This window comes from Rhincodon typus, chromosome 18 (genome assembly GCF_021869965.1).
Source record: "Rhincodon typus isolate 14 chromosome 18, sRhiTyp1.1, whole genome shotgun sequence".
In the NCBI taxonomy this organism is placed as follows: domain Eukaryota; kingdom Metazoa; phylum Chordata; class Chondrichthyes; order Orectolobiformes; family Rhincodontidae; genus Rhincodon; species Rhincodon typus.
In genome coordinates, this window is record NC_063349.1 from 31543641 (window position 1) to 31570748 (window position 27108).

General features: G+C 39.4%; 1 protein-coding gene across 2 annotated transcripts in view; it reads right to left on the bottom strand.

Moving 5' to 3' along the window:
• Window positions 1-27108, bottom strand: part of LOC109933517 (transcription factor EC) — a 148938-nt gene that overhangs the window by 106797 nt on the left and 15033 nt on the right. The window contains exons 4-5 of one of the 2 annotated variants that reach the window (XM_048607527.1): window positions 23491-25103; window positions 2822-2898 (exon numbers count right to left, since the gene is read on the bottom strand). The gene's annotated coding sequence lies outside the window, so the exon portion shown is untranslated. The remainder of the gene's footprint in view (window positions 1-2821; window positions 2899-23490; window positions 25104-27108) is intronic. The other variant, XM_048607528.1, reaches the window with a different exon arrangement.

Consider the following 27108-nt stretch of genomic DNA (forward strand, 5'->3'; position numbering starts at 1 on the left):
TGGCCTGGTATGGCAACTGCTCTTCCCAGGACCGTAAGAAACAACAGAAGGTGGCATGCACAGCTCAGACCATCACGGAAACCAACCTTTCATCATGGACTCCATTTACACAGCCTTTTGCTGCGGAAAGGCTCCCAACATCATCAAAAACCTATCACACCCCAGCAATGCTCTCCTACAACCCCCTTCCATCAGGCAGAAGGTACAGAAGCTTGAGCACATGCACCAGCAGGTTCAAGAATGGCTTCTTCCCTGCCGTGATTAGACTGATGAATGGACTCGCTAACTTCAAATAATGCTGATCTTGCTAACATTGATCTTGCCTAGCGCATGCCCTGTGCAATATAACTTGTATGCCTCTGTCTAGGTTTTTTTTCACCCTATGATCTGCCTGTACTACTCATAAAAAAAGCTTTTCACTGTACTTAGGTACACATGACAATAAATCAATCAATCAGTCAATCAATCAATTGTGGCAAAATACAAAATCTATGGTGCCAGTTGAATGTTGCCTCCTCCGATAAGTGTATTTTTCATTTTGGAGTGATTATCTGTGGAGGCAAAATGGCTGCGGCACATGTGTAGACACAGCTCATGATGTCAGCTGGCCATGAGAGGTGGCAGGAGAGCATGGACACCGATGAAGCAGAGCTTCCCCTCCCTGGCGGTGTCTGCAGACTAGGTCTTTTCAGCTGCCACTCCTTCACAGCACTCCTCTCAACACCTTGCCATTCAGCCCTCTTTGGTTGAGGTGCTATGCCAGGGAAGGGTCCTTCCTAAAACCAGCAGGTAATATCCAAAGACTAGGGCCACTGCTGTGAGTAACTCTTTCCCCAACACCCCTAAATCTCCCCATCCGCACCAGCTTTTCTCCCTCAAAACCTCGTCCATATTCCAGGATATTTATAGACAGCCACTGGAACTGTGCCTCTGCCCAGGATTCACTGCTTCATCGCTTCATCCACTTTCATTGGCCTCACCACCTGACCCCCATGTCTCTCTCTCAGATTGGAAATGAAATACAATTCAGGCCACTGAGTCAAGAATGACACAGAACTCCAGTAGACCTTTGGCAATGCCAACTTCGAGGTTGGCTGCTGTTTTCCATTCCTTGAGAATGATGCCAGGTTCCTCTTCACACATGTATGTTCTTTGTGGGGAGCCTTTTGTAACTTTTACAGGGTTTTAATTTCGCTGTTTCACCTTGAAAGTATTCTCAATTTATTGGATCTCCAAGCACAAGCAAAATGTTTTGTTGATTGAAAAAATGCTCTCAAAGATCTCTGACTGACCATCTCCTCATTGTATTTGTTGGCTGTTCAGATTGAAAGAAATTGAGCACATTGTCCTGTATCGTTTTTCACCCAGCATGAACCCTCAGTGTACCCACTGCTGTAGCTTCCAAACATTAAATTGGTAGACACAGCCTGAAAACAACTCTGTCATAGTCGGTGACTCAAGGCTTTCAGGCCTATGCTTGGATGCAAACACATTGTATAGCCATGTGGCGAAAGGCTACCCTCTGCTGTTAAACTGATTGCACAGGAAATTTGCATCATTCCTGAAGAACTCTGAAAAACTGTGTCACATGCTGGTGACCTTCTCTGCTCATTAAAACATTCCCAAAGATAGCTCTCTGCATGAGACTATGTAGCTTCAACAAGCATGAACTAATTTCTAGTCTGATTTTGATCATGCAGTAGTGAAAAAAAACTACACAGTATTTTTATTTAGAGACAGAGGAATCTTTCAGCTGCTCAGCATGTCCAAATACCCTTTTAAACTCCACACATCCATAGATTTGCTCTTTTCAACACTAATTATTTCTTTCTTACGCTCTGTGCAAACTTAATTGGCAGATCTTCACTATTTAACAAATTCAATTCTCCCCAATACAATGATTACAGCAGACTTCCTCATGTAGCTGTAGGTAATGAAATTTATATAAGAAAATAATCTGATATGAGGTATACATAGCGCTTGAATTAAAAAGAATCAATTTCCTGGGCTTGCTTCTACCAAATTTAAAGGCCATAATACTCTCCTGCTTCTGTGTAATTGGAATAACATTTGGATAAAAAAATGAATGTCTCTGACAAAGATTTCCTCTCATCCAAGGAATTTGGCTTTGTTTAAAATCAAAAGAAAGTAGCTGAATTTACCTTTGTGAAAAGTAATGCTGTCTCAACTGTTCCTTGTGCAAGGTTAATGAATTGCAAATGTCACCTAGTTTTCATGTAACCTTTCAGATCTCAGAAAAGACAATCTAATATTTATAGAACCACGAAGCTGATTTTTCAGTTTTATTTTCAATCAGGATTGGGGGCACACAAAGAGAAATGGGGAGGCGGAACTTACCAGCTTGTTTCCACTGTCATCTAGTTGCTGACATTTTGATTGGATTAGACAGTCAAAATTCTCACTTGAAGCTACAAGTAGTATGTAAGTTAGTGTCCTATCACATCACCAGGGCATTGTCATTCTCGTTAATTTTACAGAAGTGACTGGGTAGCATAGGCCAGAAATGACCAATGCCATTCAACGAGTTCAGCTGTATGTGCTCAGATTGTTGGTGTTTATCTGGAGAGCTGAAGCAGCATTTTTAAGGAATTGGTTTGCTGAAACTGCGTATTTGGCATTTCTTTGCACAGAGTACTATTTGGTTTACTGAAGATTGAGAACAATATTGGCCACTTAGTAAAAAGGCTGCTCTCTCATTAGAGATGGTGGTTTAATCCAAGGGTCACCACACCTCAAGTGAGGAGAGAAGTTGAGAAGAGAGTTTCATGGTAAGCTTAGCTGGTGTAGGAGTTGAACCTACCCTGCAAGCTGTCCAGTCAAATGAGCAAACCAACCTCTACCTCTTGGAAGTAGCTGCACGAAATGTAGGAACAGGAACTGCAGCAAAGAGAAAAAGAATTTTAGTCAGCATCATATGGCACTGTCAGGATTTGAAAAAGGTTGCCTCATGCTGGTTAGGATCAACAGACCCATGCTGAGCTACCTGAGCATCAGCTTTGTAAAAGGAGATTGCACTTTGTACAAGAGACTATTTCAGTTTCCTGCAGAATGCTACAGCTCAAGCTGGAGCTCACTAAATCAGCCAGAATTGCTTTCCAGTGGCAGTTAAAATGATTATAATCATTAATTACAATGTATTACAGCCATTTCAGGCTGCAACTGGAGATATATGCGCCTCACACTACAGTGCATTCCTACATGAAGCTGCTAACAAACATACTGCGTGCAGAACATTCTGATAAGCAGCAAGTCCAGAGGCTTAGTGCAAAAATCATGGCAGATGTTCCTGTGCAGCACTGAGTGAACATTGCATGTCAGAGGTGTCATCTTTCAGATGAGACATTAAAACAAAGTTAGGTAGATGTAAAAGATCCCATGTCATTGTTGCAAAGAAGAACGGGGGTGTCATCGGCAATGTCCCAACCAACTATCAATTTTAAAAATTATCCAATCGTTATCACATTGCTATTGGTGGAAATTTGCTGTGTGCTAATTCACTTCCATGTTTCTTACGACAACAGTGACTGCAGTGCTAACATAATGTCCTGGCTGTAAAGTGTTTTGATTGAGATTTTGATACATCCTGTACAAATGTAGGATAAGTGGACAGATTGCAATTTTTTTAAGTTCAGTGCTCAGACTTGATCTTTCATTCTTTTATTGCTTGAGTTAAAGCGAGCATATTAGTGGCGTGTAGGATATGGTTCAGGGTTAGTAATTGGCTTCCACATGGCAAGGGTTAGCTGAGCAAGCTATCAAGCAGAAAGACAAAATTGGAACTATGGTGCAGAGATTTTAGTATAATTCCATCAGCATACCTTCACTCATTGATGGTAGTTTGGAGCTAGCTTTTGCTTAACAAGGGCATAACATTGACAAAGCAATTTGTTCAGGAGGCAAGAAACATGGCAGATCATATGTCCATGTCCTAGTCACTGCAGCGACTATACATATGGCTGCAACAAAAATTGCAATTCCCACTGTATGTTATTGCACTTTGCATCCTTTCAATGTAAATAACAGAATCCTTAGGCTGCCCTTTTCATTCTGTCCAGCAGATGGCTTCAGATGAACATTCATCTGTCATTTTTTTCAACCAGCTTAGCTGAGGGAATAATATTTTCAGCTATGTTACCTCTGAAAGTAAATTAACTGATCAAAGTAGCTCACCAATTCTCAGCATTAGTAAATTCAAGAATAGACAAACTAGACAGAAATTTAATTTTGTGAAAATGCAATACCAATTGTAAAAACTATATAACCGGGAAGCAAATTAGCAATTGATGGCTATTTGTGATTTTTCAAAAATATTTTAACCTTTTAAAAATGAGAAATTTAAACATGATGTTTATATGACAGTGTTCAAGATTTCAGAATATTGCAAGCTATTTGCAAATAATTAAGATACTTCTGAAGCATGTTGATTATTGTAATGTTCCTAGTTGATGTTATCACTGCATCCCAGGCTGAAATCTGGCTTGATCAATCATATTTTATTTTGGTTTTAATGAGGTGATCTTTTACTCAGTCACAAACATGAAATGTTGCAGTTTCGGTTTTAACAGAAAAGTGGAAGCTTATTATGCCAAAGAAATAACAATAAAATAGAATAAACTAAGCTATTTACATAAAACATATTTAAAGCTTTTGAAACACATGGTAAAATATAATCCTATTAACTCAACAACAGTCCTTTTCAGTACTCATATCAGAAAAAAACTTCCTTCTCTTTCACGTTTACATGGCTTAATTTAACTGTGGCTTCAATTCTTTGTCTCGTCAATTTCAGACTCTCTTCCTGGGGGCTTCATACAACCGCACTTTCTTATTTTTTATTCATTTGTGGGACAAAGGCATCACTGGCTGCGTTATTGGCTGTTTCTAGCTACCCTTGAGATGGTGGTGTTGAGCTGTCTTCTTGAACCGCTGCAGTCCATGTGCTGTAGGTAGACCCACAATGCCCTTTGGGAGGGAATTGCAAGATTTTGACCCATCAACAGTGAAGGAACAGCGGTATATTTCCAAGTCAGGGTGATGTGTGGCTTGGAGGGGAACTTGCAGGTGGTGGTGTTTCCATGTATCTGCTGTCCTTACCCTCCCAGATGGAAGTGGTCATGGAAGGTGTTTAAGAATCATTGGCGAATTTCTGCAGTGCATCTTGTAGATAGTCCACACTGCTGCTACTGAGCATTGTTGGTGGAGGGAATGGATGCTTGTGGATGTAATGCCAAACAAGCAGCTGCTCTGTCCTGGACGGTGTCAAGCTTCTTGACTGTTGTTGGAGCTGCAGCCAGTGGGGAGTATTCCATCATACTCCTGACTTATGTCTTGTAGATAGTGGACAGGCTTTGGGGAATCAGGAGGTGTGTTATTCACTGCAGTATTCTGAGCCTCTGACCTGCTCTTGTAGCCACTCTATTTATGTAATGAGCCCAGCTGAGTTGTTGGTCAATGATAACCTCCAGGATGTTGACAATGGGGGATTCAGTGATGGGAACATCATTGAAAGTCAAGGGGTGATGATTAGATTATCTTTTATTGGGGATGGTCATAGCCTGGCATTTGTGTGGCATGAATATTACTTGCCACTTGCCATCCCAAGCCTGGATATTGTCAAGACCTTGTTACATTTAGACACGGACTGCTTCAGTGTCAGAGGAGTTGCGAACGGTGCTGAACATTGAGCAATCATCGGCGAACATCTCCACTTCTGACCTAATGATGGAGGGAAGGTCATTGATCAAGCAGCTGAAAATGATTGGGCCTAGACATTACCCTGAGGAACTCCTGCAGAGATGTCCTGGAGCTGAGATGACTGGACTCCAACAACCACAACCATCTTCCTTTGTGTCAGGTATGACTCCAACCAGCGGAGAGTTTGACCCTAGATTCCCATTGATTCCAGGTTTGCCAAGGGATCCCAATTATCTCCATTAACAATTGGCCCCCTTTAACGTGCAGACATAGTCATATGCTCAATGCACATCTAGTGTGTTTGCTGCATAAGTTTCTGGTGCATGTTATAGTATGACATTCACACAGAAAAGTGCTGTACCTGAGCACTGAAGATCCTGTGCATTAAAAAGCAAAATGACCATTCTCTTTAGGTGATTTCTCATTGTTGAGGATAACTTACTTTCACACTTAGTGTTGAAGAGTCCAATGCACAACCTACAGTCTCTGTCACACCTCGGGCAGTCACTGGTTGGTACAATAAGAGGGTGGCAAACCCTGGATGCCACATGCTCCTTTCTCTATCAATGCTTGACTTCAACTTACCATCACGATGAGACTTGAGGAGTACAGATCCTTGCCAGATCCTCTTACTTCACTTTAGGTGATTGTGTTGGTATGAATGTTGCACCTTTTTAAGGAGGGCACCTTGAAGCATTTCCTCTGCCCTCTTGGGCCCCACTTGCCATGTCAAAACTCCATGTGGAAGGTTTGTTTCTCATGTCAGCCATGTGGATGATGTGGCCCATCCAATTAAGTGGATTGAGCTTTATCAATATTTTAAAGCTGGGGATGTTGGCCTGAGCAGGAACACTGACATTTATGTGCCACTGCTGCCAGTGGATTTGCAGGACCTCATGGAGGCAGCACTGGTGACCATCTCCAAGGGCTGAGATGCCTGTTCATTATAACATCTCTGATGTCTTCTGGCATGCTCTCATTCTTCCAGATAAAGGAAATGATGACGTGTTCACATGAATAGTGCTTCCCTATCATATTTCAGTGCTTCAGTAGGAATTGATCTGCTCCTGATGCTCTTTAGCTGTTGATTGGCCTCTTCTACTCTCATGTTAGATTGGGGTTATACTGATATGCTGATAGGTATGATGCTGTGGGGATGGAGTCAAGGAAAAGACTTACAAGGATGCTGCTGGGATTGAAGGGTTTGAGGTATCGGAGAGGCTGAATATAGGGAGTGGCTTTTTTCCCCTGGAGCGTCACAGGCCGAGGAGCGACCTTATAAAAGGTTTATAAAATCATAAGGGGTATAGATAGGGCGGACAAGTCCATAACTAGAGGGCATAGGTGTAAGGTGAGAGGGGAAAGATTTAAAAGGACATAAGGGGCAACTTTTTCACACTGAAGGTAGTGAGTGTTATGAAATGAGCTGCCGGAAGAGGTGGTGGAGGCTGGTACAATTAACATTTCAAGGGCAACTGGATGTGTTTATGAATAGGAAGAGTTTAGAGGAATACAGACTAAATGCTGGCAAATGGGACTAGATCAGTTTAGGATATCTGGTCGGCATGGAGAAGTTGGATCAAAGGGTCTGTTTCTGTGCTGTGTAACTCTATGACTCTATGATACTCACAGTGAAGATCTCGGGTGGTATCCTACCTGGCTTTGAATAATGTAGGCTATGGCGGGATGTGTGGCAGAATCTGGTGAGATGTTCGGCAAGGCCCATCTCTATGTCAAGATCAGCTTGCCGCATCTTTTATCAAGTGGCATGGCGGGATTCTCACTAGGCAGTGACAAGTTCCCTATTGATGCTCATTATTGCTTATTAACATCTTGTTTACAGCTCAACTCACATAGTTTCAAATATCATTAAACTCAACATAAAAACTAGCCATTAGGAAAACTCAGCATGGAAACAAGAGTGAACTCTTTGGTGGGTGCAAGTCACCATTTGTTCCAAACAATTTCATATTGCACACCATGCACCAATGCCTCTGGAATATTCCTTGGGCACAGGCTACATGCACCCCATATCTATAGATATTCCAAAGTGTGCCAGACTCTACAAAACCTTATGATACATCTTAGATTCACATACAGGAAACCTCTTCACTTTAATGTTGCACCTCAGGCTGATCGGCAACCACCATTATAATGCTGTAGTGAGGACACTGTGCACACAGGAACATGTAGCCAGCTCATGGATTGGACCTGGCTGCATCTCCACTCAATCTCTCTGAGCCTGCCTGGATGTTCACAGCATCCCTGCTTTGCATTGCATTGCCTTGCCTTGCCTTGCTCTTTTTGTGCTTTTACCCTCAGCCAAAGACACCAGGCTCATATTATTACCGTCCTGCCTTGCCATTTAACACAAGAAGCTTGTCACAGTTGTCACCAGGCCTCAGTCAGTCAATGGGAGACAAACCTTTGCTCAGGGGCTCTTGGCACCGTAAGTCAACAGTGGCCTCCAATACCAATCCAGGTCCTGCTTGAGGTGGTCAGAGTCAGGATACTCTCCACATAAAGGGTGAGGAGCTGAATGACAGGCAGCACACCTCTTGTTTTGACTGTTTCTGCACTATGCGGCCTGATTTTATTATGGCATGACAGACAGGCAGCTATTACAGAAGATGAAAGTGGGTGGCACAGCTATTACTGTTGGTGCAGATGGGGAGGTTTCCTGTGCGAGTGAGTAGGTACACAGGGAGGCATGCAGGCCTAGTGATGTCACAGGTCAGGATGGGTGAGGCAAGTTTGGCAGGATGTTGCAGACAATAGTGAGTGTGGTGGAGCAAGAATCTTGGTGGGAGGTGGGTTCATTAGGAGGGAAACAGTGAGTGTGAGATATCGGAGAGAAGGTGGTGGCATTTACATTTACACTGACGCAGGTGACTTTCTTCCTAAAGTACTGGGCATTCATCCAGATGGTTGCGACTTGCTGTAACCCGAGTGGCAACCTTGGACCAGGCAGGTATGGTCTGGTGTCGTGGCCTCCATGGTTGGTCCTGGGGGAGGGGGCAAGTACTGCCTTTGCAACGCTTCATTCAGCACGACCTCCAGGGCCATGCCCTGCAAAGAAGGACAGTGATATCCCCCATCTGCTGTGTCCAGGATAAGTGTCAGCAATGTACAGTGCTTGCCTGAGTGCACAATGATCTTCTAAATACGGCATTAGTGCCAGGGATGCTGGTCAATTCTGGGATGCCTGCTGAGTGATGATTCGCTCTGGGTATGGCATGTGGTAAGTTGGGGATGAAATCAGACATGCTACTTTCCATAAGGGCTAAGATGCCAATTAACATAGCGGGCTTGGTAAGATATTGCAGGAGAGAAAACTCACAGCAAGAATCACTCCGCATGACTCTCACTTAGACAAAAGCCGTAAAACTCAGCTCAGAGTCTCTGTTAAGGAAATCTTTGAGGAGCTTACTCTAGTGGGTGCTGACTGTCTGGATGAGTGCCTCCCTGTTCTTGGCTAGAGTGGAATATGCCCTTGGGTACATGGGCACTAGATAGTCTCGACTGTGCAAAACAAAATGCATGTTGCAGTTGTCAGCTAACTGCTGGATCTCCTGTACTTTCTCCACCCACCATCTATGCTTTAGGTAGCAGGCCTTAAGCTGGATCTCAGCTTTCAACCCTCTGAACGGATGTTTTCTGATTCTCAATTTGGGTTACTGCTCCAAGTTTATAAATGTTTTGCGTTTATGGCTTACCAGCTCCTGAATCTTCTGGTCCTTCTCATTGGACCAGTCTTTGTCTTTCTAATGTGATCCACTTAGTGGCTGGCACCATGTAAATCAGTGACTGCGGGCTAAGAAAGCAATGCGAAGTAATTGGAGCATGGCAGCCTCCAAAGTAAGCATAAAGTGAGTGAGTACTAAGAAAGCAAGCTAGAGCCTTAAGATGCATCCTGTGTAATGTATGTGTGTCCCTGGTACACAATGTGACCTGGCAGGAGCATGCAAGTTATCAGTGTCCCTGAGCTCCAAAGGAAAATATTGAAGAGCTGAAGTAGTATGTGAGTTGGTTTGGGAACAGGCACAATGGTATGATGAGGCTGGTGGTTTGCTGGTGCTGATCTGCATGGATGAAGGCTCAAGGAGGTGGGCAGCTACTGGGCATGCAGACATGACTGGATGATGGTCAGAACAAGCATTTAGCAAGATGAGACCACCTGGTACTCACTCTGATTTACATACTGGCTACTTGCGTCATCTATTTTCCTGGAGAAGGAGGGGAAAATTGGAAGTGGCTTTTAAAAATTTGAGTCTAATTATTGATGAAATGCAAATACATGAAAATAAACTAGTTGTCACTTAATAGCAAAATTCTAAAGTTACCATTTAAGACTAGGGGGAGAAAGATCACAAACCTCTTCCTGCTGTGAAGAATCTGATTTCTTTTTATTCTACCTGCACTTTCTCAACATTGTTTTTGCCGCATCAGGGAGAGGAATGTTCTACCTTGTGAGTTCAAACCCCATTGACCACTAGTCCTTGTCTCCCCCACACTCTCAACATCACCATAGATCTGAAGATCTAAATGTAATTACTTTGGGGGAGGGGATAGTGTTATTGCTGGACTGTTAATCCAGAGACCCAGATAACGTTCTGGGAACCTGGGTCTGAATCCCGCCCAAGCAGATGGTGGAATTTGAATTCAAAAAATATCTGGCATTAAGAATCTAATAATGACTGTGAATCCATTGTTGGAAAAACCCATCTGGTTCACTAATGTCCTTTAGGGAAGGAAACTGCTGTCCTTACCTGGTCTGGCCTACATGTCACTCCAGGCCTACAGCAATGTGGTTGACTCTTAACTGCTCTCTGGGCAACTTGGTATGGGCAATAAATGCTGTCAAGCCAGCAACACCCTCATCCCATGAATGAATAAAGAAAAAAAACTGACGCTTCAGTACCAAAGCAAGGGAGTACTATAATGCTGATGCCATCTTTTGGAAGCAATGTTAAACCATGTCCCAGCTTTATTTTTAGGATACTACATTTGAGGAAAGGAAGCTTCACCAGTATCCTAGCCAATACTTCTCCCTCAAGAACACAGCAAAGAATGACATTTCTTCTTGAACATACAACTTTGGCAAAAAAAATCAAAACCCCAGAGAGCTAGTGCAAACAAATTAAAGAGAAATAAAAATAAATTGGGAGAGATAAGCAACATAATCTGTCCCCTTCTGTGTAGATAATCAAAACTCCTTTCCTAGGAAGGCTCTTTATAATGTATCAATGTGCATAGTTTGTTCTACTAAAGTATGATTATGTGAAGTATCTAATTACTGTTAATTACATTCTCAAGCGTTAATACCTTAATTAGGTTAAAGGAAGCCCTCAAAGTTTCAGTTTTATCTGAAATGACAAATGTTACAAATGAATTGAGTGTTGAGGCATCTTGGATTTGAACAGAAAATGTTTACAAATCGTTTTGCTACCTGGTCCTGGCTTTAAAATGACAGAAGAGCTTTACAGGAAACATGCAGGGTACCTAATGCTAAACTGTAATAGCAGAATTCGAGGATATGAGTAAGGAAATGAACTAGCCTGGAGGAAAAGGTAGGAACAATTCCCCATTGGATAGACAACTGTGTTATTGCAAGCAATGTAAACAGTTATTGGTAAGCACCCATGCTGCTAAATGGAAAGGTTTATCAGTTTAACTCTTTTCTGCCATTGAGCAATCAATTGCCCAACTTTTGGAGTGTGCACTTTCATCCTACTGGTCTTGCCTGGGTTTAAACATTAAATCTAGAAGTGAAGACCTGTTTTAAATATTTTACACCACACATTTGTTTAGGAGCCTGCATTGTCCAACTCAGTATAAACTAGTTTGAACCACATTTCATAGCTACAATGTAAAGGGTATGAATAGGTTGTAGAATGGCGATTATAAAGTATCAACTCCATCAACCCTCAAAAAATCAAGATGATTTATACTGGTCCATATTTTTTTTCTTTTGAATAATGATACTCAGCCATGAATGACACCATGTCATCAGTAAGCCTATATAAAGTCTTCTCATAGGATATTGGCCATGATTTAATACCTACTCATGCAAAAGCAAGAGGTTAATGTTTGATGATTTAGAACACAGCTATGCTATTCAGATATGCTTAAATTATAGGTGATGAACAATTTATAGATGCAATAATATCATTCCTGACTTATCTCCACACCTGTTTACATCAACCATTAAGTGTGACATTCCCATTATTGCCTAATGACTGATTTATGCTGTGCGCACCTGAATCCAAGATGCTACATGTGATGAGCCTGTTTAGCATTATATCCATTATGTCACACTTCTTCCCACAGTATATTTCAGGTTCTTACAATACAGTTCAGAGCAGGAAGATTTAGTGAGTAGCCGCTCAGTCTTACTTTATCTTTCTATCCATAAGAGACAATGTCATTTCTCTGTAGCTAAATTATACTTGTCACTGTTGTGCACAGTGAACCTAGACAGAGAAGAGGATCATTTTTTCTCTGCAAAGCTTATGCCAATTTGGAAATCTTTGCCTCAGAAGGTAGGGTCATTGAATATTTTTAAGACCAAAGTGGATATTTTATGTTAGCAGGGGAATCAAACATAACTGAGACTAAATGCGAATGTGTAATTCGAAACATAAACAATCAGCAATGATCTTATTGAATGGCAGCAGATCAAGATCAAGGGGCCAAAGGTCAACTTGTGCTCTTACTTTGTGCACATGTTCACACGTGTATTAAAATAAGGTTTATTCAGTTAACAAATGTAGGCAGGTATCATAGATCTCAGAGATTGCAGACTTGTTATTCCCTGCATGGTTAATGCTTCTTCATCCAATTGATCAAATTTTCTTTCACTTATAATAAGAATTTAAATTTTGAACAATATTCAGTTTGTTTTTGCTGGAGTTCATGCACAACAATGCTAAACTTTAATTGTCAAGCAGTAAATATATCCAAGGGAAATGCAAAAAAGTGTCTTTGGCTATTCTGTAAATAAGATACAATTTCCTCTGATAGCAATGTTAAAAATGAAGTTAAGTCAAGCACTTGAAAGGTAAGTGCTATTTGGAAAGGTCCAGTTGGCGTCGAGGCCATGGAGAGAAGGGACTCGGTGGGAGGGGTGGCAGTCAGAAGCAAAAATAGAGGCGTGGTTCTCTGTGGCCACCCCTGCTATCAGTCCAATTCTTTGGTTGTGCATAAATTAATGCAGTTAGAAAGATTCACCCTAAGCCGACAACCTGTTTAATCAGTCAAATTGACCTGCTCTTTATTGTTCCGCCTGGAGCTAAAACAATTGCGGCCCAGGTAAGGTGGGGCTCCTGTATGATCATTCATCAAATACTTAAGACCCTTAATTGGCAGAGAGGTGGGAAAGTGGTGCCTTCTCATTGAGAACCTAGTTTAAGCCAAGATGGGAAGGTGGCAGGGTTTTAGTAACCGCCATCCTGTCTAATCAAGTTCACTTCCCACCTCCAGCCCCTCCAGCTTCAGGCTGGGAGATTCCTCTGTCTATGTCTTTCTTCACAGGTTATTCTAGACATGCTTTCCTAGCACTTGACTGTTCTCATTTCAAATTTCTAGCAGCCATAGAGTTTTATTTTTAAGATGAGGGAATCCTGGATTGAGAATTCTGCAGTCAAAATCTCTGTAGCTGTCTGAAAACTAACATAATGAACGTATGTGATTCTTTCAAGCACTTTTTACATTGTATGTCATTACAAGTGTCAACATGAATCATAAGAACAAATCAGTATTAGCAGTCAAAATTCAACTGTTACCCTTTGCATGCATAGTGATGCTCCAGAAAACATTGGCATAGAATGTTCATGTGCTTTTTCTTTTCCCCAATGTCCTGCTATTACCTGGGCAGTAGATCAGTGAATACCACAGAGATTCAGTGTCACCGATCATTTATATTATTCCTCTAGGATTTTCACTAACCCTGCAAAAAAGTCACAGCTTTGGAAATTTGGGAAAACCCCACAGAAATTAACACATTATGACTAAATGCTTAATTCTACATCATGCTTTTATAGAATCATCTATAAAATAGACTTTCAAAAAACCCAAACTCTAAAGGTCTCAATGAACACCCACAAGATAGCAAGATCAAAATATTTCTGTCCACCTATCAATTATCAACAGATTTATTTTAATTTTTATTGTTGTATTTTTGCAAATGCTAATAGCATCAACAGTTTCCACAATGATATGACTGTTTTCTTTTGAGTCACAGAGATTGTCTTCTGAAAATTAGGAAAGGAAGTCCTCGAATGTATATCAGTAATTAAAAGGGACCCCACTACCAAAATGTTTGATAAACTAATCTACAGCTTGAGCTTGAATGTGGAAGGAGCAGAGAGCAAGTAAGAGGGCAATGAAATCGCAGGGCGGGCTCTGAGAGATTGCTAATGGGGAAGGAGAGCTCACAGGGTGAGCAGGACTGCTGGATGTGGTGTTTCTGAAGGTCAAAGGGATGAAAGTAGATTGTGACAAGCTTGTTTGATGAACCAGTAGGGAAGCATTTCAGCTCTGCATAACCCACAAGCAATGCTGGTAAAGCACATATTTGCTGTGACAAAGCTTCAGGATTGCCCAGATACTGGGAAACCCAATCTGCCACAATTAATATTAAATTTATCAAAATATCTGTGGCACATAATTTCATTTGAATGTCCTAATGTACAATCAGCTACAGAGAAGTGGGGTATCTGCCAACCCCAAACTCAGCCCAGTTAATCCAAGAATAGATGTATTTGAGGCGTGTTATGTTCAGGTCATTAAACCTGACTCCTACTATCGATACTGTGTCATGCATCCTGGGGTTTAAAATTATGGTCTTAGTATCTGAACATAAAACACATATGTAAAATAAACAAACAATATTGGCACCTTTCAACTGCTTAATGTCCATATCTCACATGGAAAATAGGTGGTTGGCGGTTGAAGAGAAGTGTGGGTATTGGCTCAAGAGGCTCTTGTCTAATGTACTTTGTTGTGGGTAAGATGAATGTCCACATGTTTAGAGTGGGAAACTGCTTGGGAATGTCAATCAGGGTCGTGCTATCAACTGAGGTACACTATTTGCCATTATCAAGGACAAAATGGCACACCATAGGCCATTCCCATTCTTTCCTTAAAGATGGTTCTGGTGGGGGTCAAATGTCATTTAAAGATTTTAAAATCTGATTTACTCATGAAGAATTATTAAACATACATAGTAAAAGAACTGTAAGTAAAATAATGATTATATATTTATGAATCTGTCTAGTATAACTGTTGTATTTTCAGGATTTATTGGCTTTACCAATGGAATTGATGTTGCTTACGGGACATCTTTCCTACATTATCAAAGAAGCATGTTAGATCTTTAAGAACGTGGGAAAGTGAAAATGTAAATATCACCTCAAATAACATAAGGCTAAATTCAATGTGAACTAGATGTCTTTTGAATTATGTCAATAGCACGTTAAACTGTGCTTGAACTCAGGGGGTAGATGTTTTTAATCAACCTGTTCAGACATGTTATAACACACCTCTACAGCAGACGGGACTTCACGCTGGATCTTCTTGCGCAGAAATAGGGACACTACCACTGCACCAGAAGAGCCCTCATCATCTCAGGGGCTATAATTATAATAATTGGAATAATGTTCATCTAAGGTAAATTGGACCCGATTAACACATGCAAATATAGGTTAATTGTAATATAAACTTTCCCCAATAACATTACATAATTATTCACTTTATTTTCTTAATGTTCAACAGAATTATTTAGGAAGTTTCTAAATTATACATTTAATGATATAAATTAATTTTATATTGCAGCATTAAATTCAGCTCTTTGCAAATTTTAGATGCATAGAGCTCAAGGCCCTTTTTTTGTCTACCTGCAAACAAAACTAGCCAATACCCAACAAAGTGCAAACAAAGAAAATCTACAGGCAGAATTCACATTCCTAGGATTCATCATGGATTCTCTTGTCTTGTTTGTCCTGTGCAAGTGCATCAACTCATGCTTATCCTTGCAGAGTACAGTAGATCTTTCACCTTCTTCTTTCATTGCTAGGCATTCCACTTCATTCAGGACATGACTGGCCTCGTTTGGTGGTCCTCTCCATCACCCGCCCACTAGCACCTGCCTATCCACAAAGTGGATAACTAACTTGCCTTTTTGGGCCCTTTTATGACTAATGATAGTTGAGCATGACAATGTGATGGGTAGTTCCTGCCTTGCAGCATCTGAAGTGGTGCAGATTTGCGCTTTAAATAACACAACAGTGGCATGAACAGCAGCTGCTCCCAGCAGGGCGAGCACTTCTGTTTCTGAGAACGGTGCCAAGTTGCATAAGTAAAGAGTGAAGATTGGAAGATTGCATGAGAAAAGTTGTTCTAAGCCATGGCAGGCTGGGCTCTATTAACCTCATTCAACAAAAGATATCAACTGAAAATGGGAAAATTCCACCCTCTGTCATCTATGTGATTGAATGTACATCAAATCAAGAATGGATTGGCTATGTTAAATTGCCCATAGTGTCTAGGGTGGGAAATTCAGGGATAGGGTAGGGGATGGGTCTGGGTGGGATGCTCTTCGTGGGGTCAGTGTGGACTTGATGGGCCAAATGGCCTGCTTCCACACGGTAAGGATTCTATGACTGTGAAGCATTCTATAATCCTGTCAAAAATACACATTACAAAGGTAAAGCAGTATAATATCACTGTTACTGTGATTGCCTCTCAGACATGGCTGCTTGTAATATCCCAGCTGTGAATAACTGGAGGCTTTTCGAGGTCCTTTGTTTACATTTCAAAGGAAACAGAAGTAGCACAAGAGGCGTGACATAATAAAGTCACATGCTATCACGGGAATTTTTGTTCTGTTTGGGCACCTGACCAGAGCTGCTATTTTTACAGAGATTCGTGTGAAGTTAATGGGAAAAGTTTCCTTTCACTTGTCCTTTATCATGTGAACTATATTTGGTAAACAATGGCTAGTACCGAATTGGAGATGAGGGAAATTTTCTTTTTTGCTATTGATCAAGAAGCAAACTTAAACATGGCTACAAACTGTACTCCTCAAACAGCTGAAACTAAAATATGGTGAATATTATGCCTGAGGATCATGGAGATCAATGACCTGATCATGCAAGTTGTACTATTTGAAGATATTTTTGTGAACAATTCATGGTTCTCTCATTACAAATTTAAACCATCTCCTCACAATGGCATCATCTTTAAGCTGAAGAATGTGGGAGACATTACATCACTACACCCTGGCCATTACTCTACAACAATAATGACAATTACTTCCATTTATAAAAGATCTTTCACAGAGCTATAACTAAATTAAATTGGAAGCTGAGCCAAACAATGAGATATCAGGGAATGGGAAAATTGGAGACATCATGATCAGATAGTATTGAACGGCAGACCAGGCTCGAAGGGCTGAAAGGCTTCCTCCTGTTTCTATTTTCCTATGATAACAATCAAGGATGTGATGTTAAAGGTGAAGAGGGAAAGTGAGAGGCAAAGTTATTTAAGGAGGGAATTTCGTAGTGTGGGTCCTTAATGGTTGAAGACATGGCTTCCAAAGCTGTGACAAAGGTGGAGTGATCCTTGAGTGTCCAAGCAGAATGCCTTGTGGTACGATGGTAGTGTCCCTACCTTTGGGCCAGAAGCTCTACGTTCATCCCACCCCATAGTCCTATGGCTACGGAAGGTGTGCCATAACTGAATACAATGACTATCAATCTGTAAGTCCTTCTTTATGCCTGTAGTAAGTGATAAGAGTGGGAGGACCATGCAGCAGCTGCCATGCAACAACCTTTCCCAATGTTAAAAGACTCAACATGCAAGTTCTTGCCATGAGCAAGTGTCATTCTCATTCCAAGGACGATCACATACACCGAAGTATCCAAAGTCAGAGAACATGAAGTTTTAGGGGCGGGTGTGTTATATGGATACAAATGGTTATGGAGAAAGAGAACGATAAAAGTCATTTAACCACAAGGATGATAATTTTACTTTGGAGATATTGAGTGACTGGGATCCAAAAAAAAACAAGAAGCCACTGGAGTGGCAATACCAGACATTATATATGGCATCAGTGTGTAATACTGGTGAGCACTAATGCACGGTGCCAAAGAAGGGTAGCTGGCTGGTCGGGAGATGGTAGTAAGAAAAGCCAAGGCATTTTGCCACTGGAGGGAGAGGGTGTTTAAGTATAAGTCATCACATCAGTATTAGCAGAGACAGATGAGCAGTGTGCCAGCCTGTTATCTTACTTAGGGACCAGACATAAACACATGAGACAGAAGTATTGAAAAATACTTTAAAATAAGCGAGTTATAAATAATAGTCAGAGAATCAAAGAATATCATAGAATCCCTACAGTATGGAAGCAGTGTGGAGTCCACAATGATCTTCTGAAGAACATCCCACCCAAGAATCACCTCCTGTCCTATCCCTGTAACCCTGCATTTCCTATGGCTAACTCACCCAGCCTGCATATCCCTGGATGCTATAGGCAATTTAACATGGCCAGTGCACCAAACTGGCATATCTTTGGTCTGTGACCATATTTGAACTATGGCTGTAGTGAAAAATTGTATCATTATCAAATGCATTCAATACTGCAAACCTATTTATGCGAACATAATTCTACATATCTAAGTTGGCCTAAAGAAATGAGGACAAATCACATAACTACCACTTCATGTTAATACTGAAATCTTGCACAGCAGAAAGCATCTCTGAAACTTCTATAAAATTACAAGTGAACTAGATTAACTTACAAACATCCCAAGTACCAGAAAGCTCCCCTAATATATTTTTGAGTTTTGTGTTAATAATATCCTTTTGTGAATTGCTTTGAGAGTTAAGGGCATAGGTTGTATCAAAAAGTCATTCCAAACAAGAATCAAAATAGTCTACCCCTGCCCACTGCTCCTCACACTTCCCCACTATACAGGGAAAAAAGCAGGGTAAAGAATTTATAGCTGCAATTTAACCTTCAGGTTCAGGAGTAATCGTAGAAATTTTAGCACAAAAGGGACCATTCACTTCATAATGTGCATAACTGTACATCAGATCCACTTAGTCTAAGCTCATTTCACATCTGCTTTAATATTTTTCCTAATAAAATGTTAACCTAATTCCCTTTGAGTACCATGATGACTCAGCTTCAACAATCATTTGTGATAGTGTATACTAAACTCTAAAAATTCCTTTCATGACAGAAGTTCTCCGTAGGTGCCCCTTCATAATTTTAGTGCTGACTGTATATTATGATCTTCTGACACAGATTTACCAAGCATTGAAATAATCTTGCACTACTTATCTTCTCAAACCATTTCAAAACTGTGAATACTTTAATCATGTCTTCCTTAACTTTGTCTGTTCCAGTGAAAACAGTCCCTGTTTTTCAAGTCTGTCAATACAATTCTATCTTTATTAAAAAAAAGCTATCTTGGATTTTTTCCCCAAGTATGCTGTTTCCTTTCTATAATGGAGTGAACAAAACTGTACACTGTACTAACTGAAATTTATTGTTTGTGTTACAGACAAGACACATTCCCAAAAATCCAATACAAGGTTGACACATTATTTCCTTTAGCAATGCAGGCAGTGACCTTTTCATTGAAGTTTGGCTTTGTCAAAGGTAGAGTTATTTAATAGATTATTTATTTTATCCAATGAATCCATTTTTGAATCTTAACTAAAATTAGTGCAGATAGTCAATTGATTTTTTTTAATCCTTTTATTTAGACTATTTGTTGACATCACAGAATCACATAAGTGTTACGGTGCAGAAAAAGACCATTCAGCCAACCTTGTCTCCATCAGCTCTTCAAATGAGCATTATTACTAAGCAGGAGATTGGCACTACAATTAATGCAGAATTTTAATTAAAAAACATTCCTTTCATTTAGTCTAATTTACTTATGTTGACATGATATTACACTTTTTTTCCCAAAATCAGAAACAAACACATAAATACAGCTGGAGTGTTATGAAAGAATGTGGGTCTTTCCCATCATTTGGATTAAATGTGAGAATGAGTCATGAGGTCATGAGACCCACGTAGAATTAATAATCATTCTGCATTGCAGGAATCTTACTTTTGGACTTTCCATGAGAAGATTAAAATCAAGTAGTTCCATTCTAAGCAACAGTAAGAAAGTGGCACCAACTCTACATCAAAACAAAAAGTTCATCAAAAATAATACATTCCAACTGACCAACAATGCTATTTTTAATTAAGTATGCACTACAAAGACTAAGAAAATACAACACGTATTTTGTTTACACAATACTTTCTTGATACTTTAAAATAGGAAGTGAAATTGCGACGGGAGATTCCTGCAATGCTTTTAACTTTTCTAATGATTATTCCTATAAATAAATTACTTTACCATTAAAAACAAAACATTTTGAAAAAATTATTAAGTTGACATCACAGAATCACAGACAGTGGAAAACAATGACTCTCTGATTGTATTGCCTGGTACAGTTCATTAAGAATGATTTTCAGTATGAACAAACAATATGCCGCATTTTCACATGTGAATGGTGTTATTTGCATTCCATTCATTCACATATATAAATAACTTCGCTGAAGTATAATTTATCAATGGTACTCAAATCTAGTAAGCATTGACTGCTGATTGAAGGCAGTGCATTGGTATGGATGCTGCACTTTAAAACAATCTTTTAACATCCCATAGTGTTCCATTTAAGCTGTCTTTCCCTCTTAAGTAGACCATGATTGTCAGAGTAACTAAATAGGAAAGTGAGTCAGATAATGTCCCACGAACATTTGTGTTAGGGTCACACTGTTAAAGATATTTAAATAACATCGTACATAGGAGGATAGAAAACCATGCGTCCATGTTTGTCAATAATGTAAAGTTAGGTAGCATGCTAAGCCATTTAGATGCATGTATAAAATTACAAAAAGATATTAGTAAATCAAGCAAATTGTCAAAACTGGCAAATAGATTTTAGTGCAGTCAAATGCGAGTTTATTCATTTTTTATCTGAAATAGATAGAACAGGCTACTTTCTAAATGGTGAAAACTAGAAACAATAGAGTTCCAAAGAGACTTTGTGCTCTGTGTGCACAGAAAATTAAAATATCATGAACAGAAAATCCTGAAAGCTAATGGAATAATGAGTTTTCTAACTGGTGAGCTGTAATACAAGGAGTAGAAGTCATGCTGTGGTCAGCTGAAGCCTTGGTTAAGATAACATCAAGAGCACTATGAGCAGCAGTGACCAACATACCTCAAGAAAGACATATTTGCTTTAAAGAGAATGCAATGTTGGTTTACCCTATTGATCGCTGGAATCCAAAATTTAAGTAATGTAATGAAGTTACTTACACAAACCTTTGTATTATAATCCCTGGAAGGTTAAGATGTGATTTGATCAAAGTTTTAAGATACTAAGGAAGCATAGGCTAAATAGAAACCTTTACTGAAAGTAGGGAATTCTAAGACCAAGAATCATAGCTTAAAATTTTGAGCCAGACTTTCCTGAAATGAAGTTAAGAAACACATCGACAACCAAAGGATGATTGAAGTTTGCACTGTCTTCCTCAAATGGCAATAGACACTGGTCAATTATAAATTTTAAATCTAATATTGATAGATTTTTGAATACATTTGAATATAGTATGGAATGCAGGGCAAAGACAGTGATATGGAGCTGGTATAGATCACCACTGAACTTTACTGATTTGGCAGAATAGGGCCAAGTGCTATACATTCTGCACTGAATCCTACGGATTTGGAAAGGAAGTATGGAAAGATTAAAGGGAAACTGAAGGAAATGTGAATGAAATAACAGCTTCTGTTGGAGAGCTATCACAAATATAATGAACAAAATGACCAACTTTAAATTCTATGATTCAATGCACTTGTTGAAAACGTCAATTTTAATGTGGTATTGGCTCGGTCTGCTGGCTCAGCTAGTGTAGTAAGGGCTGGAAATTTGCTTGGCAACACGATTTGAATGTAATTCTCTAACTTAATTCTACGGTAAGTTGATATAAAATAAATTATAAAATACTATTCTGAAAAAGAGTCATATTGGACTCAAAACATTAACTCTGTTTCTCTCTTCACAGATGCTGCTTGACCTACTGGGTTTCACCAGCATTTTCTATTTGTAATTAAAATACAACAAACCTATGGAAGCTGCATTAAAGTGATAACAAAAACAACAGCTTTCCAGTGCTGCTCATTCTGCTCAGTTGCAGGCAAGGGTTGTTTGTCAGGCCTCTGCCAGCCCAAATTTAAATGTTGGCAGTGAGATCTTGGGAGCTCAATCACAAGGGAGGTGTTTTTAAAATGTTGTCAACCACAGCCAGCCACAGTCAAAGGCAACAAGCACTGAAATAAGGATGTCATGGGTAATCTGCTACTACTTTGCTAATTCATTGTATCTAAACTCCTTTTCTTAATTCATTTAAACTATCTTAAAATTATGTATGAATTATCAATTGTGTACTTTGGTAGTTTGTAACTCATGAACCCCAAAACATCTAGCTCTAATACAGGATTTAGCCTAGACCAGAAAAAGAGCTTCTCAAAGAAAAAAAAAATCATGTTGTTCTATGATGTATTTTATTATTGATTTTCCTTTTTGTTTTCAGTCCCATTGCAAACTATACATTGATCAATTCTCTATTCAGCATCACTTTTCATACAAAACAGAAATGTCATAATAAACAAGTCTGATATGAATATTTGTTATCAGACATTTATCCAAAATGAATCGTTGCCATTAACACCATGTAACATGCAACAATTGAATCAATTGTATCAAATTTTAAGTCCAGCACACAGAAATGGTTAATTTAGTCCAACTCTCTATGCTGGCACTTAAGAGTTTCCTTTTTTTTATCTAATTCTTTCAACATATCTTCTGTCCGCTGTCATGTAATGGTCTGGCTGACCCTTAAATGCATCTACGCTGTTTGCATCAACCATTTGTTGTAGAAGCACACCTCACCTTCTAACCATTCTTTGGTAAAGAAGATTTTCCTGAATTTCTTACTGGCTTTATTTGTCGTTGCCTTATATTTATGCTCATTAGATTTGAATACATAACAAGTGAAAACATGTTCCCTATCTCTAAATATTAAGATCTCGATCAGCTTATAATCCATTGTGGTCTAACCACACTTTACATTTAAGAAAATATTACAGCTTTTAAATTCTAAGCATCTAGAAATGAACCCCATATATTAAAGTTAACTTGTCAATTGCATGGTCATTCTACACATGTATTCTAGTTGTCTGGCTCTTTTTTTTTCACAGTGGTAGCAATTCAGTCTTATTCTGTGCTTTCTGAAAACTTGAAATTACACTTCCAGCTCCCAACTCTAAATATTAACATATATTGTGAATAAAGTGATCATTCTGACTCTTTGTTAGTCTGAACAGTTACCCTTAATCACTGCACCAACCTATTTTCTGTTACACAACCACTTTCCTATGCAGTCTGCTAATTGTTGCCCGATTCCACATTCTATAACCTGAGTCTGAGTCTACTATGCTGCGCCACATTAAAGAAAAATCCTTATGAATACATCTACATTACATTACATTACATATTTATAGCACATTGCTTAATCATAACTTTAAAACTACAATCATATTTCTCTTAAAAAATAACTTGTATTTTTTTTTACATTAGTACTCAGTCCAAGGAATATTTTATAAGAATGAAATGTATCCTTTCTGGAAAGGAAGTTCGCCCTACCTGAATATAAACTTTAAAGGTGGTTCCACTCTGAGTGCAGTCAGTGTGTCAATTATTGAAGACAGCCAGTCTCTTTTCAAGTTAGCACTGTTGATCTGTGAGTGAGATTGCCATTTAAGTACTGATAAAATCTGCTTCCTCTTTTCAACAGCAACAAAATTTCCTACTGTCTATGTCCTGAAACAAAACCTCTTGAATCAGTTTCAACTAATTTTGTAAGTGAATGTATTTCACATTAATGTATGTTTAGCTATGACTCATTATTAAGATGTAACATATCAGAAATTAAGTTATATCAACCATGGAGCATTTAAAGAAAATAGCAATCCAGTTTTGAAATAGGAACTTTTTGAGAAATTCTATTTTTTTTCCTAATGTTGTGACCTAGGCTGAATTTGTAGATTAAAGACATGTAAAATGAAAATGTAACACAGTTTTTAGAATGCTAACTAACAAGTCAAAATATTAAGTTCTGCTAAATATTTAATAATTCTTGGAAACTGTCTAGTCATCTGACTAACTACATTGGAATAATGACGTGATTTAAAACAGTCTTAATCTATGCATTGTAGAATATTGTAATTAAGCATTACCTTGTAACAAAAACTTACATACAGAGTGTTGTAGATACACAGAAGCTGATCAGAAGGCCAGTACTTAGTGGGGTCCTTCATTGCTTTCCTAACATTTGTAGCTTTTCTGTATGTATATGAAAACACTCCCAACAAGATTCATAATAACTTGAGGTATTTGAAAATTTGCCACTTGATTATATTTGGAACTATAAGTTTTATCTGTATTGAAATATATTTGATATCAATTCAATGAACAACAATAGTCTTAACTGGGCTTTTACTTAGTCACTGATTAATAAGCATATTTTTGCACAGATAGAAGAGGGGAAAATCTGTTAATCATAATGAGTAGTGTTTTTTTTTGCTGTGGAAAAGTTCTTCACATTTTCCAATGACCAAGTTATATTTATCAAATGAGAAAGATCTAAGCCATTGATTCAAGCTGCATTACAGATGCGCTACATTACTAACTAACACCTTATATATTTGAAAGCTAAGGTATTTAACTGTGAAACGTGAAGCCATAATAATGTTTAGGTGTTAATACTGAAGAAAGTTAAACATACCCAGCTCAGGTCTGAAATAGTCATATACATATACAAATTTGTAAAATTGCCACGTCATCAGAATGAGGGCTATGAAATGAAATTTTGGAATATATTCCAATGTAAATACACACAGGGCTGAGGAAGGACAAACAAAGCTGGAGCTCCCTCTGTGATGTAGGGAGTTGACACAGCAAAAAAAAAATTGTCATAATACAAACAAAAACCAGGCTGGATGTCAAAAGTACAGGAAGAAATGAAAAAGAAAATAAGAGTTGAAAGGAGGAAGTATGAGAATTGATTCACTGACATTGAATGACATAAAAATAAGTGATGAAGAGGTACTAGAAAGGCTGGCAGTACTTAACTTGGACAAGGTGCATAGTCCTATTGGGCTGTATCACAGGATGCTGAGCGAAGTAGCAGGAGAAATCGTTGAGGTGCTAGTCATATTTTTCCAATCTTTCCTAGATAATGGGCTGGTGCCAAGAAACTGGAGGAGACCAAGAAAAAGGAGAAGGATAAACTTGACAATTACAGACTAAGTAGTTTAACATTGGTGGTAAGGAAGCATTTCGGGGCAATACTTCATTAACACTAATTAATTAACATTAACATTAACTCATTAGTGTTTCCTGGGGCTCAGTACTAGAACTATTACTGTTTTGATATATATTAACGCCTTCAGTTTGGGGATATAGGGCACAGTTTTGACTTTCAGGTTGTATGAAACATAGAAGCATGGTAAACAGTGAGGAAGATAATGATAGACATTAAAAGGCTGTATAGTGTGGAGCTAAAGGAACACATCAGGTCAGGCAGCATCAGAGGAACAGGAAAGTCACCGTTTTGGGTCGGGACCCCTCTTGATGAAGGGTCCCGACACAAAACGTCGACTTTCCTGTTCCTCCAATGCTGCCTGACTTGCTGTGTTCCTCCATCTCCACACTGTATTGACTCTGACTTCCAGCATCAGCACTTCTTGCTATCTCCTAGAAATTAAGAGACAAGTGGAATTGGTGAACATTTGACAGATGAAATTCAATACAGCAAGGTATTAAGTTTTGGTAAGACGAATGAGAACAGTACAAGCTAAATGGTAAATTTTTAAATCATATATGTTTAAAGGGAATGTGAACACCGAGAGGTCTGAACATTTCGATGCAAAAATCTTTGTAGGTCTCAGGACAGATTAACAAATCAGTAAAACTGAGAAATTATGGGCATTAAAGAGAGGGAAATGGAGTACAAATGCCAAGAAGTTATGTTAAACCTTTCTAAAATATTCACTGATATCTTTTAATTGGAAAACTGGCATTGCAATAATCTACTCTCACATATGTACTATGGGAACATGTTGAAGTCCTGACATACTGACCATCTGCAAATAGCCTGGGAGATTTAAACTTCCAATGGTTACTTACCCTGTCCGGAACCCTCTTAAAAATATACAATTCTGAGTTACAGTCACAGACTTCAGAAGATTCTGATTCACTAACCTGAATAGATATCCAGGAAAATTTTGAGTAATTAAGACCTGCTCCACCTCCAGGGTAACTGTAAAACTGATGTCCCCAACTCTCAACTGACAACCCGATTCACTCTCCCATCCCACACTGACCTGATGTAACCCACCCATCTCAACACCTTCCTTGACCTGATTCCTCCAACATGACCCCTCACTTCCAATCCAAAACCCAAGAGCCCCGCAACTCGCCATTCCCTGACCTGATCCAACAGCAATCCCGGATGTCCTCTGACCCGACATCTCCCTGACCTGACCCTCCCCTAACATAACCCTCAACCTAACAAAACAACTCCACACCCCCAATACTTTCCTTAATCTGACCCTGATAAATCCCCTGACCCAACAACCCTTCTGAGCTGACAACCCTTACCTTTCCCAAAATCCCTTTGACCTGACCTGACATGAATTCCCCAGGATTTCCCTCAACCTATGCTTCCCCTTTTTACCAACCTCGCTGAAACCTTACCCTCTAAACCCACCATACCACCCTATCCCACACCCATTCACTTATCAACCTGCTCCTACACCCTCTCAACTCCCCCATTTAGCTTCTCTCCACAGCTTGTGAAAGTGCCTTTAGAACATTTTGATCCCTGGATTAGTTACTGCAACAGAAAAAGTGTGCATGGTTTTCTCTTCAGTGTAGTGCAGTCTGGGGCAGGGTGGGTAAAAGGAATGAAGTGGTAGTCTGACTTTGATTTCCTATCCTTGGAAGGTTCATCCCATTTCTTTGACTCCACCTGCAGTATCCTGTCCAATTATGAGCACCACACTTTAGGAAGGACATGAAGACTTTGGAGAGATTGAAGAAAACTGTTACTTTGATACATTGAAGACACTAGGAGTTGTTCTCCACAGAGCAAAGAGGTTAAGAGACGTTGGATAGAGACAAGGTGTAGAGCTGGATGAACACAGCAGGCCAGGCAGCATCAGAGGAGCAGGAAAGCTGACGTTTCGGGTCTGGACCCTT